Genomic DNA, 12,105 nt, shown 5'->3' with positions numbered 1-12,105 from the left:
CCTAATCTCTCTCTGCTTTTCTTTCTTTTACCCAACTTACTGCAAGTAAAAATATATATGGCAGATAGGATTAACAGCAAACATATAGGTCTAAACATTTAAAAAAAAAATACATTGATCAAGATTTTTTTAATGCAAAATGAAACATCCAGTGTTCTCAAATAATTTCATTTCATACTGAAAAGGTGTCAATTTCATTTTATATTGCAAAATCTCAAAAGAATCACTGTTCAGGTTTTTTAACTAGAACTCTGAAAATACCCATCCCGTAATGAACATAATAAAATTGTGGTTTGAGCGCTGTTGAAGGTGATACATTTCAAAATCATTAAGTTTTGTGTTTGAATAAGAAATTATGGCTTCTGCTTGGTACTAATTTTCTTTAGCAACCCATTGTCTTCTGTTCTTAGTTGTAACTGTCATCTTGAATCCCCAATTCATACTGTAATTCACAAGTAGTCACTGAGTCTTCTTCAACACTTCAAAGTTCTTATACTCCTCTCCAACAGAAGAAAACCAAAAACTTTGAGAAAACATTTACTGAAAGTTTTAAACTTAAATCTATTATATATTCAGTGCAATGAAAAATACCAGTAGCTATCCATTTAGTTCTCCTTTCAGGTATATTCTTCAAACCCATTATTAAGGGTTTTGGTTTTGGGGGTTTTGTTTGGTTTTGGGTTTTTCTAACTGAACTCTCTAGTCTGCTTTGATCTGAGTCTGATATCTTTTTCGGTCTTGCTCTTTCTTCAAATTACTTTCATTCCACCTTTCTTGTGCCAAGCAACAAAAATAATCCTGTGCTCCTTAACCTTTACTCATCAATTATTATCTGTGTCCTTGCTTCATGAGGAAGAGTCTCCAACTGTCCTTACACACAATTCTTCTAGACCTTTAGAGCCCCTTGATAATTATCTACAAATTCAGTAACATTTCCAGTTCTTCCATTTTTTTGATACTAAGACACAGTTGAAAACATCCTTGAATTTAAATACCAGAAAGGAAATACAACATCATAAAAAAGGGCACAGAGTTTACAATACCCCTTCTGTTATACAGGGAAAACACCTACATGTAGTTTTTGCTCATTTGTACATAAAAATAGGAGTCAAAGCGATGACTGTACCCATAGCTACAGGAAAAGAACTTCCTCTTTAACCCAAGCATAGATATTTATAGTTATTTTTGGGTGAATCCACCAACATATGATACGGATAATATGTAGTTCCTGCCTAAGACTATAGCTAATCAGTATGTATAATCAAACTCAGCTCAGTTTAATTTAGCCAAGGTACACTGACAGAAATATAATATATGTATATTTATTAACTTTTCAATATTCAACCCAGCAAGACAATTACATTAGTAAATCAGTTTGCAATATCTACACAAATATTAGTGGTATAAAAAGTTCTTCTAGATCTATAAATTTCAAGAAGTTTATCAGTCAAAACAGAGAGCAAGTCAGAGACACACTATTCTGAAAAAAAAGAAAACAAACAACTTAGAACTCCCTACTTAATTGCAGTAAGGAAAAACTTCAGGGTCCCATGGTGAATTACCTAAGAATAATAAAATCCTTAATGGGTATGTGGTACATATTTTCTAAAAAGAACTGAAGCAATTTGACATAAGTCAAACCTCTTGATTCACATTTTTATCACTATTAGTTTGCCAATGTCAGTAAAGACTAACTATTGAAAAAGTCAATCATTTCGATGTACTTACAGATGAATTTTCTCATCATGTGACCAATTATCCACAAAGCCTCAGTGCCATTAAGAAGTTTTGAGGAATATAGTATTTGGTACTGCCAAAAAAACATAATTAAAAGAATGCATGTAAATTATACTAATTTTCTAATTAGAAATGCTTTATGATTAATTCTCATCTAAAGTACATGTGGGGGAAAAGCAGGACTTACATAATCCCAACAGGCAGGTTCCAGTACAATCAATGAGACAGTGACAGAATGCACAGTAAGGAGTCACAGTAGGGTCCTGATCTTGCAACTGAACTTTCACAAAAAGAACCCCGCACAACTGCAGAATCTCCTGAATTTCAATAGGGCCCTACCCACACATAATCAATTACAGAGTCTGCCTATGTGGGAGTAACAACAGCGAGAACAGGACCTGTTCCTCCACACACCTGCAAAAATACCAAGATTAAAAAAAAATAAAATTAGTAACATGCAGCAAAACCTACTGATAGCCTGTTTTATTACAGCATTTAGCACATAATAAAGAAGTTCCATACATCTTTAAGTTGCATAGTATTTATAGGAATTTTTAGCTCCTTCTTTAAAGAATGTTGGCTTAAAATTGCTTATGAATTTTACATGTAGTGACAGCACATTATGGAAGCTTTTATTGATGTTACTTGAAATTTAATTTTTTAATTATCATTTTCTAAAGACTAATAATCCTAGTTTCTTTGATCTGTTGTGCATGTCACTTTTTAGTGCTTCAACCTTCTTAAAATCTGTCCCACAACACCCATTGGAGGGACACAGCATAGGCCTGTGAATTTATTGATGTCTTCATGACTGTGAAAGTATCTGACCACATATAGTAGCATCCAAGACCAAAGCCTTCAAAAATACATAATAAAAAGCAGTTTAGAATTAGTCATCTTTAGACTAAAAAGTGGCAGGTTTTTAAAACAAAAAGCCCTTTTGAAAATTCTTTGCTAAGTTTAAGGACTTCATGAACACCATTTAAAACACAGGAAGCACACAATATAGTGTTAAACAAGAATACACCACCACTTTGCTGTTCACACAAAACTTAACATCCATTATTTGACCTTACTCTTCTTATTAAAAACATATCTATGTTGATCTTTAAAAGGAAAATGTTACAAGTTACAATATTTTTATATATTATAACCATTTAAAAGCAGGTTAGCCATAGGTTCCATTAAGTAATATTTAACTGGTGACACTATCACTACAGGTGATAAAGGTTTTAAGAACCAAAAGATCCTAGAAATATGCAAAAAAATTTTCTTCATTCCTTTGATACATATAGCTCTGCAGAAACAACAATACTTAACAAACAAACAAACAAAAAAGCTGGGACCAAATGAAAGGATTTGAGAATCTAATAGACAAGCCAAAAGTTACACAAAATGGAATGCAGCTTGTTTGGGGGTTTTTTTGGTGATGACTAATTGTTCTCTTCTTGGCTTTGACTTTGTGAAAAAAAAAAAACAAACATGAAAATTAACAGAAAATGGAAAAGAGTATCACAAGTTTTTGTTCCTTGCTGCCAGATTGATGGTTTTCAGCTGGGCAGGAGGACAAACAAAAAAGTTGACATTTCAAGACAGTTACCTTATGATACTGAACTGGAAGTGTTTCTCCTCATGTTACTTCTTTCAAATTTTACATTTCATATGCATGACTCTTAGGCTTCTGTTATTCTGAGAAATTCAACTGTTTCTAAAGAATATGCTCCAGCACTAAATTCTGTTGAAAGAGTGTCGTGTCTTGACCCTTGTCTAACATTACGCAGAAAATTTAAAAATATCAGACATATGCCAAGTTAGTGTGCCTACCTGAGCCTGTACAGTGAGTGAGGCAGCACCTCTGGCAAGTGTAACCTGCCCATTTCTCACTGACTGAGACGAATGGACAAGACAAAATTTCAGTACAATTTTGGTGACAAAATCAAACAGCTACAGATCTAGCATTTCCCAAGTGGCAATGCAGCGTGGTAACTTGATGCAGCCTGATCCCAATATTGTTTTCTGTCCCTGTTTCCAGCTCCACATCTTTCTTCACAAAGGAAGTTAATCGGAATACAATGCATATTTTCTGCACTGTTCCAAGAGAGAAGGTTGTAGGATGGGTCAGGGACACATAGCTGCATTCTAAACTACAGTCAGTTTGTAGAGAGAGCTGAAAACACAAATTTACAATTCTGACAGCCTAAGGAATAGCTCAGAGCTAACATCCAAACAACCAAAGAAATGAAATACTGAAGCTGTCTCAGCAGTTCCCTTCTCTGACATGGACTAGAAAAACATGTTTCTAATCCAGGTATAGAAAATACCATATCACGCAATAATTCACAAGTGGTTTGGGAGACTAGAAGGCCCCGGCAAAACCAAGTTTTTTTCATGACTAGCAGAAGTAATTAAGTCTAGTTACCTATCAGCACACTTATAGGTGCCACCAACACACTTGTGCCAAAGCTAGCTTGGCTGTTTCCCCACTCCCTTCTAAACAGATTTTTCTGAATTTCAGCTTCTGATGTTTAGGAGAACAAGAGGCAGCTCACATTGTGGCTAGATCTGAGCCACACATTGACTGGCAGACCAACCAAGCATGCCGACCTGCAAGGCAACAGGTTGAACAGAACAGAAAATTTCTGAGTCCATGCTGCAATTTCTTCTACCCCAGGGCACTAATTTGAGTCCCTTCTCTACTCACAGCTGCTAAATTTCATTCAAATTGCAGAAACTTGACTTTGTGACCTCTACCTCTATATCAAATGCAGCTGAAATCAAGCAGTGGATTCTAAAGTTATTAGGCGATAACACGATCCTATATATCTTGTTTTGCTCAGAAACTAGACATGAAAACACCGTAGCATAAGCACTGTGAAAATAATGATTTTTATGTCACTTATTGTTTTCATTCAGGAATTACACCACAAAGTCAGATACAACAGAACAAAATCATTACATGGTGATAGCATAACTGAATCCAGAGAATGTAGAGACTGTTTCAATAAAACTGGCTTCATTTCACCAAGGTGAACAGCGCCCTAAATACAAGTCGCTTCATAAAGGTGAAAATTTAACAGAAATACAGTATTATATTTGGTTTTTAACTTACCACAACTATAACTGACTGCTCTTCATGGAGATCCCTGCTTCTCTTCCAACTCCATACTGTCTTTCCTAAGGCTTAAGAAAAGTTCAGTGATACACAGTTCAATAAAACAGCCACATCAAGTCTACTCAGTCTATTCAATAAACCTGGACTTTTGCGGGGTTTTTGGTTGGGTTGGTTTTCTTTTCTTTTTTTTTTTTTTTTTTTTTTTAAGAATAAGCATAGTGATTTTTTAAAGCATCACCTTAAAATCCTGATCTTACTGTCTGGATCCCAATACCCCAAATTAGGGAATAGTTTTTAATTATATGTAAAACCCGGTTCCTTTTCTATAAATAGCATCCACAATGCCCTCTTTACCCTTTCTATTGATATAGCACTAAATTTTTAACTTGTGTATTTCTCACTAAAAAGGCATACTTGAAATCAGAGGGCTTTATTTGTGGCTGGATTCCAGGAACTGATGAAGGAAGGAAAGAAATTGAAAAAGTATAATGACCTCTCTAAAACTCCAGTAAAAAAGAAGAGAGACAAAGAATAATCAGTGTGGAAAAGTTAATAGAAAACTGGACATTAGAGGAAAGGTTAGCAGGACACAACAGGTATAAAAAGAGTCAGGGAAGTGAAAGTGATTCAACCAAAAGGGGACGGAACAAAAGAAACAAAGTTATATTCTTAGCAGGGTAATGAAAACAAGCTTTTTGAAACTGTTCGACATTGGCCTACCTCTCCTTCTGTTAAGTAAAAGAATTACTTCAAAAAAAGAATCAATTCAAAAAATGCCTTAAAAAAACCTTAAAACCATTTAACTTTAAGCATTTGGAGTATCTAAACTCTGCTCAGCTGAACAACTAAAGAAGTGCTTAAATTTGAAAATCAATTTACATCCTATTGTTATCTTTCACTAGGTCTGTAGTATCAAAAACACATTCAAAACTGAGCCCGAGCTCCTTAACCTAGTAACACTCAGACTCACGCATTGGCGCTAGTCGGGATCCAGCCCACTGGTTACCAGACAGGCAAAGTCAAATACAAGATGCAAGGGACTAACGTGGATTCAGACTCTTCTCTCCCATACTCATACAAGTATTTTTACTTAAGTGCAAGACTAATTGTTTGATGAAGAGAACGCAAACAGTTAAGTGCTCCAAGTTAATTCAAGAATCAGCTCTCTAAAAGAAAACTAAAGAAAAAATGGCTGAGAAAGAACAAAGCAACAGATTGTTGAATCTGCATTAAAAATAAATGACCTCTGGGTTACATCTCAATGCACTGTGCCTGAAAACTGCTGCTTCTTTCTGGTTTAAGTATTAAACCTTGTTTTTAAAACATGAAATGGTAAAGAACCCTGGCAAAGTTTAAACAAGTTTAGTGGTTGATAACAGCACTAAAGTAATTCTTAACACAGGGTGTAGTTCAGATATTGGCGTAAAGGGCTCGACATCTCTCCTGGCTATTTAAACACATTTGTGCTTCCAAACCCAGTTTGGTAAACAGCTAGGACAGGGTTAATATCCCATATTCCAAGAAGATAAACTGTGGAAGTCATACACCAAAATAGGGTTCTGTCCCTTTTACTCCTTACTCTACAATACAGTTACTAAAGGAAAACAGAAATTGAGCTATTTGTTGAGATACCAAAAAAGGTCTGGGGCATCTCTCAGCATTCTCTGAACTTCTGCTCACTGTGATCCATCTCCTGAATTATGGATCATTCTGTGCATCATTATTTTAAACTGTCACCTACCTAAATAACCAGGAAGCCAACATCAACACTTAACAACTATATTCTTACACACGCAAGCCCCTGCTACCAATATTCCATCCTTTATTTATAGCTGGAAAAGAAAGGAAACTCGTTTTTAAGATCTATGCTTAATAAATCTGCACATATAAAAATCATTACCTAATGATTCTTATGAGTAAGATTAAAGACCTGATTAAGGCAGTGAGTTAAAGAGAGAATTAGTTCCTCTGTATATTCAGTCACATTTTCACGAAATGGCTAAACAAAATAACGTTTTGTTCTTCTCAGGAGAATTATGAGCACTACTAAAATTTTATAAACAGTGTGAAGCTCAGAGTTGAAAATTTCTCAGAAATTAGGAAACTAGAGAAGCAAATTAACAACTTGCATCAGTCTTAAAAGAAAAAAATTGTACAGTAAAAGAGCAAACAAACTAATAACTAGCCAAAAGCACTTCCAGATCCCCCACTCCTGCATTCACTGCAGTAGCATTTCATTTAGTTGCAGGCATACATATCTGCCAAATTTAAGCTTCAGTCTTTCAAACAGTTTCACATATCCTGAACTTCACTCTTCTAAGTAGTGCTACTGATAAAACTATTCATGTGAACAGTTAAGCACATGCACAGGACTAAGGTTGAAGAAAGTAATAAAGAAATTAGCTAATGAATTCAGTGTATAACTAACAATTATTTTTGAAGTTGAGGACAGCGAGGAAAAAAGCAAAGCTTGAAAAATTACCAGCTGAAATACAGGCTGTGAAGGAGAAATTAGGTTATGGTCCCAGAAATTACCCTACAAAAATCTAACTTCAATACCTATAAAATAACAGAATCAGTGCTAAACAGGAAAAAATAATAGAGAATCCCTAACTTAATAGTAATGATAACCACACTCTTTTCTCACCATTTGATGAGTCTTCTTTCATTCAAGGTTGAAGTTCATGGGTGCTGCGGAGAAGATCATTTGGCAACTGTTCTGCTGTAATTAATCCATGAATAAAGAATGGACTTCAGTTTTCACAGATACCAAGCCAGAACTTTTCACAACCATTAAATCCACAAAAATATTAAAACCTTTAGAAGTTACAGTTGACCATTTAAGCAAAACTTTACCACAGAACCTAAGTTTAATACCAAATCCTTTCTTAAATCCTCAGGGATACATTTGTTACTATGAGTCAGGCCTACAGATATGTTGGAGTCAATGCTACAAGATGTTAACAAAATATAGAAATCCAACCTTTCGATGACTACACCACTAGTCTTCATGCTACATTGAGCATTTTAGTGGCTCCAAAAAAAATCTAAATGGAAGGTTTGCTATTGATAAATCAGGAGGTAAAAGAAAAAAAGCTAGTTTTATTTTTCATGTGGAAGTTCATAGGAAATCTAATAAAGTATTTGCACATCCTAAGCCAGCACATACTTCTTGCAGTCCTTACAGTCCACAGAAACATCCTTAGATCAGGTTTATTCTGGCAAATTCAAAACTTTCTTTTCATTGTACAATAGTAAATGCTGTCCACTTTAGTCCTTTCTAGATTACAACCTCTATCATTGCTAGCAGACTAAAATTGCAAAAGCAATGAGTTCCAAATCCTGTATTTGTCAGGGTACATTAGAGACTGAATGGCTACAGCAGAAGGTAAAACACACATAAAGGAGGATGCCCAACTACAGTTACTAGGTTATTAAACTGAAACTTTAAACTTCAAGTGATACGAAATTTACAGGGGAGGCCTGAAGGGTGGCTTAGATGAACCTATAACAAGGATCTAGAAGGCTGGATGAGCATCAGGGACAAGGCAGGGCTCAAATTAGAAAAATAAGTAGGAAAAAAATTCAAATTTCCACTGGCTGTATGTCCATATACAATACAAACACTGAATACCAAAACAATATGTAGGTGTGCAATTATTATAATTATGTGGGTATACCTTAGTGCCCCCCAATTGGTCTAACTTACCCAGGAACTGGTGCAGATGAAATGGAATAACATGCAAGAACCCAGGCAAGTCAAAGAATCTAACTAAAAAGCTACACAGTAATGACACGCCAGTTTTCATTACAACAAATTCCTCTAATCCTCATAGTTGTAAAACAAATCTTAAAAACACAGAGCAAGGTAATTTGTAAAGTAATGCATGCCTGAGCCAGAAGACAGCCTCCAGCTTTCTAAACATCCTTAGCTATGAGCTTCTGTGTCATTTCAGCAGACAAGTACCTTGCTTTGGTTTTGCCACCTCTCAATTGGATCTAAGCAATCCAGTATATCCAAGCACGAAGTCTGCTGCATATAGGACACTCCAAGTACAGAAAGCTGGGGGGATGTCATCTCAGCAACGCAGGTTATTATAAGCCCTTCTTTATACTGATTTTCTCTAGACTTTTAATTCACAAATTCGGGGTCTCAGGATCCTCCAGGGCATAAATCCAGGATTCCTAAAGAAGTGTCTTCTAGGTCTCTAGACTGGATCCAGTTATCAACAGTTTCCTTCGTCTGACATAAGAGAACCTGTGCAAGAAGTGGGAAAAAAAGTTGTCATTTCTAGAGACAGAACTTTCTCAAGGCTGGTGAAAGTCTAAGAAATGAAATTGCCTAAGAGCTAAAGGCCATCAGGAATCTAACTGCACCTTGCTTGAAGAACAAAACCCATTACTTCAGCCTTACCTCACTAACATAAAGACATAGGGTGTATGGAAGAGAAGACAGATACAATAAACTGAAAACATTCAATTACACATGCTCCTTTCCTTGGCAACAAGAGAACAGGTAATATGACAAATGCTGGTCATGTCACTTATTACCATATCAGGAGATTCTCTGACAATCTAATGGCATTCTCTGAGGAGAAGAACCTGTAATGCAGGACAGGCACTATGAGGAGGTGTTCAGATAGTGCTGTAATGAGCTGCATGAAGAAAGGATTCCATTATAGAAACTGCAGCTTAACCTCATACCTACTACCACAGCAGATTAGACATATACCACTCTGATGAGTCCAAGTTGTTTGGAATGGAAATCTGATCTAAAGAATTGACATCATTTTTGGGGAGGCTCAAAATCCCTTTCTTTTCCTTCTGTCCTCAGCTGTGCTCCTGCTGTGACTTTTTGGCTTGGTTAGTCACTGGGGAAACAAACTGATCATCCTCTCCCAGATGCTACAGCTAAAGAATGCAATAGCCATCTCCTCTTATATGGGTTTTTACACTACAGCAGTTGCCTTTCTCGCTTGTTCTAATTCGCAGTTAAATATTTACCCATTCTGGTCCACAAATTATTATAATTGTGCATTATTTAAGTTAAGAGATATGGTTAGAAGGTGTGAACTAAGACTATTATATTAGGTTTAAGCTTTATGCAGTCCTAAGTAATTCTGAGAATAATGATTGTGTAATGTCACTATTAGCTTTGTAAGTCCGAAACACAAGAGCAAAATAATGAAGAGAACTACTCAGTATGCTTACACATAATAACATACATTTCAGTCTGTGCAGAACTGGGGCCTATATGTATTAAGAATGGAACCTGAGAGCAAGTACTAGATATAAGGGGATGTAAAGATTTTACTTTCATTAAAAATCTTAATGAAATCTTAGGAATGTTAACTGCAAGGACAAGAGTGTCCTATTCATATTAGAGACTACCATGGATCATAGAAACAGTGCATCACAGAATATTGACATACTATCTTCTATATCTTATTTTTACATTAGGGTTGGAAAAATGGGTGAAAAATAATAACTAGAAGTATTTTAGGGAAAAACTATACATAATCTAAGTACAGAGAAGTGGTATCAGCAATATTATAATTTTATATTTTTCTTTACTGTTTTCACTGCTATTTCTACTCCAAAGTTTTCTTTTCACAGGCACATAGCCTTCAGGAAAAAAAATTAGAAAACATGTGCTATCATTCTTTTCAGTTGAAAGGCACACTTACTGAAAATTTTGCTCAGACTAATTTTAATAAAAGAAGAGCAAAAAATATAGCGCAAATCATTTATATTTCCTCCTTTTTAACAGAATGGCTTTATGATCTGAAGTTTTGTCATCTGGCTCATTTTCACTGAGAACCTGGTATAAAAAAACTAGAAATCAGTTTCTTTAGTAGTACCAAACTTCAATTCAGAGGAAAATATAATAACATAAATGCATAATATTAGCTATGTGATTACTTACTTATTGCCTTGCACTACTTTTTTCCTAAGGAGCTCCAGAATTACATACTTTCTGAGCAGCATTACTTTTCGTAGCCATGATGGTCTAAGCTTTTTGAGCCCAAAAGCTTGGTGTTTGAACTGCGGCAGTTGGTTTAAAAAAAAAAAAAAAGAAAGAAAAAAAAAAGGAGAGAGAGAGAAATAGAAATTACCTCTCCCTTTCAAAACTTGTTCCGCTTATATTTTATCAGTGCAGCTCTAGCAGGGAGCAGTGGAATCATGAAAAGCATTAGGCCCTGAGCCTGCTAGCGCTCGTCTGCCAGCAGTCCAAGCGAGTTCAAGAGGACTTGCTCACAGACGTGAAGATTTTGAAAGTCAGTGGGAACAGAGCTCCCGGACTCTCATTATGTACTTTTGAAAAACCTTCCCCAAAGTCATGGGAACAACAGTTTGCAGGTCTGAGGCCTCTGCTTTCCTTTTCATTTCTAAAAAGCGCATCAGATTAGGAAAAAAACCCCAAACACTGAAGCTAGAAAGTCCGAGGAGCGGCTGGCAGGGATGCGCTGGGTCTCCCAGCCGAGGCAGGGTCCGCGGAGCTCCCAGGGAAGGACCCTTCAGCAGGCACAAGTCAAGTGCAGACAGCGAGAGGCTCGGGCGGCACCGCAGCCTGCCTTCCCCGCGCGGCTTTCGGCAGCTCGCCAACCTCCATCTCGGCTTCCCCATCACTGAAACGCGGGTGGGAGCACTAACCCGGCCATCAGGTACCTTACGATCACAGCTTGGGGCGGAGGGTAGGATGCGGCGTGAAAATGAAAGTTCGCGTTCTCTCCGAGCGCTTTGCGCGCAGCCGAGGCGGGAGCGCTGCCCGAGTTGAACCTCGCTCCGTCAAGTTCCTCCGAGTGGGCTTTTTGCCTTTTTTCTTTTTTTTTCGTGTGGGTTTTTTTTTTTTTTGTTGGTTTGGGGTTTTTTGGTTTTTTGGTTTTTTTTTTTTCTTTGCAATGACCAGTGTAGTGCATTCCGGGCCCGCTGTGCCCCGAGATGAGCCCACACAGCTCCGCTCCACCGCTCGGGAGCTGTTCGCGAGCCCGGCCGGGGGGCGGCCAGGGGGGCGCCCCCGGGGCGCTGCCGCCCGGAGCCGGTGCGGCGGCAGGAGGGGGATGGGGAGCGGCGGCTACCAGGCGGGATCGGGATCAGGCCCGCGCGCTGCGGGCAAGCGCCGAGCGCTCCGACCCCTCCTCTGGCTGCGGCGGGGTGCGCGGCTATGGGGGGGACAAGGGGGGTCAGGCTGCAACCTGAGCGCAGCGGGAGCCGCAGGGGTCCTTGGAGGCGCGGGGGGGGGGGGGGGGGGGGGG

At 37.7% G+C, this 12,105-nt stretch overlaps 2 long non-coding RNA genes across 41 annotated transcripts in view; one reads left to right on the top strand and one right to left on the bottom strand.

The window, feature by feature from the left end:
- Positions 1–12,105, top strand: part of LOC121657879 — a 109,279-nt gene that overhangs the window by 36,661 nt on the left and 60,513 nt on the right. The window lies entirely within an intron of this gene.
- The window catches only part of LOC121657877, a 91,426-nt gene that overhangs the window by 77,127 nt on the left and 2,194 nt on the right, over positions 1–12,105 (bottom strand). For 36 of the 39 annotated variants that reach the window (XR_006013748.1, XR_006013753.1, XR_006013756.1 and 33 more), the window contains exons 2-6: positions 8,817–9,107; positions 7,497–7,571; positions 4,847–4,917; positions 1,925–2,151; positions 1,729–1,810 (exon numbers count right to left, since the gene is read on the bottom strand). This is a non-coding gene — a long non-coding RNA (uncharacterized LOC121657877). The other 3 variants (XR_006013752.1, XR_006013751.1, XR_006013776.1) reach the window with 3 other exon arrangements.

This window comes from Corvus kubaryi, unplaced genomic scaffold (genome assembly GCF_017639235.1).
Source record: "Corvus kubaryi isolate FWS band 111438036 unplaced genomic scaffold, C.kubaryi_AGA036_p1.0 split1-65, whole genome shotgun sequence".
Lineage (NCBI taxonomy): Eukaryota > Metazoa > Chordata > Aves > Passeriformes > Corvidae > Corvus > Corvus kubaryi.
Note: the sequence above shows the minus strand (reverse complement) of the source record. Positions and strands in the feature narration are given on the sequence as shown.